Source organism: Ochotona curzoniae, unplaced genomic scaffold, assembly GCF_017591425.1.
Source record: "Ochotona curzoniae isolate NIBS_2020 unplaced genomic scaffold, NIBS_Ocur_1.0 contig_21, whole genome shotgun sequence".
In the NCBI taxonomy this organism is placed as follows: domain Eukaryota; kingdom Metazoa; phylum Chordata; class Mammalia; order Lagomorpha; family Ochotonidae; genus Ochotona; species Ochotona curzoniae.
The window spans coordinates 9,967,886-9,969,755 of NW_024465322.1; the positions used below are offsets into that span (position 1 = coordinate 9,967,886).

At 36.3% G+C, this 1,870-nt stretch overlaps 1 pseudogene; it reads left to right on the plus strand.

Moving 5' to 3' along the window:
- Window positions 1-769: 769 nt before the first annotated feature.
- Window positions 770-949, plus strand: LOC121150486 (annotated as a pseudogene).
- The last annotated feature ends 921 nt before the right edge of the window (window positions 950-1,870 follow it).

Sequence of the window (1,870 nt, forward strand, 5' to 3'; positions counted from 1 at the left end):
GATTAAAATGTTCAATCTTATATATAATTGAAAAACACCAGATAGTGAATTATCTGGGAACAATGGGGTCCTATAAAGGATTTTCACATTCTAAGTAATGATATTCATTCATTTGTTATAGCTATAATAAATTACCTAAAGCAGGTTAGATTGTTTTTCATCGTGGTCATGGCAACTGTTTATGGATTTACATAAAGGGAACAGATTCATGTTCATATGTATGCTTTCAACACGCCCTTCCTCCTCCCATCCTCCTTTTCTTCTTCTTTTCCTTTTGATTTTTTGAGGACATGTACTTCACAACTACAAGCTTACTCTTCTACTGAAGAGTCCATCAAGTAGCAAATAGCAGTATAGACCAAGGCTTGAAACGAGAGGCAACTCGAGACATTAGCCGCACTCACATATATTACCAGTTTATGTTAGGCACGGTGGCTGCCACAAGTCAGAGAAACACATAGTGTCCGTCTTTTGGGGACTGATCTATTTCACTAAAACTAATAATGATGCAAAATATAGGCTTTCATTCATTTATGGTTAATAGCATTCCATGATGTGTACATCCTGCAATTTCTATATCCATTTATCAGTTAGTGAACATTTGATTTGATTTCATATGTTATCGATTGTTAATTGAACTGCTACAAATGTGTGAGTACAAGTAACTCTTTCATATGCTTCATTTCTTTTGGGTAAATTCTCTGGAGTGAGAGGGCGAGGTGAGATGCGGGTCATCTTTCAGTTTTCTGTCTTCTATAATTGTGGTCCCATCGCTTCTTGGCCTTTTGGCTAAGATCAAGTGTAGTATCGGTTCTTATCAGTTTCATGTAATGGTGGTCCCAGTTGACTTTCTCACCCGTAAGGAATGGGATGTAGTTTCGTCCATATCCTCTCTAGTACTTACGAATTATTTTGTTGCTGTTCATTTTTTAGATGATAACCACACTATCTTGGATCTTAACCATTTATTGTATGTATAGTTTGCAAATATTTTCTCCCACTTTGCTACTTTTTTTATTGTACTGAGCACTTGGTTTGTAGTCCAGAAAGTTCTTAGTTTTTCCATAAAAGTTTCACATCTATGAAGACAGGTCAGAATGAGTAGTAACCAAGCCTAGATGCGAGAAAAGCATTTACAATAGGGAAATTATCGTGAAGGCAAAGTCAGTCCCATCTATTTTTTCAACAAGCGTGTTCCACCTTTTCTGTTTCTCCTATACCTTATCATCTAGCAGGCAGGAAAATCATCTCTAACAATTACATCTTTGCCTCTGCCTGCTTGTATCAGCTGGGCTTGTTATTCAGAGTGAAAGTGTGTTAAAGAAAATATATTCATGTTATTCAGTTAAGATACACAAAATTGCATGAGATGTTTCCTGGGCTGTCTCGGGCTGATGACATACAGTCAGTCAGGTGCTTCTGTCCCACTAAATAAACCCAGGGGAACAGAAACAAGGTGGAGACCATTTCAATAACACGTTTTGCTGTACTCAATACACACGTGTACAGAGAAATTCTCACATCTTTATTAAAATATTTGTAAGGTAATCTCTAACTTGGCCACAATTGCTGCCTGGAGATATAATGGAAAATCATATGATCCAATGAAAAGATGGATATTGCTAATTTCTTCGACCGGTGATGCTTCTGGGTCTAATAAATTAAATTTCTATCACATCTACAGCATTTGAGCTGGTAATTATGGGTTTAATTATGTATACAAACTAAAGTTATCTTTTCTACTAATGGATTCCTACTTCCTGGAAAATTTAAAATGCACTATGTAGAGCTTGCATTCATTTTTGTTGAATGAAAATAATGTTGAGAGGAGAATGGTCGTTCGGGGACTCAATTACTGCATGAAAAAGTT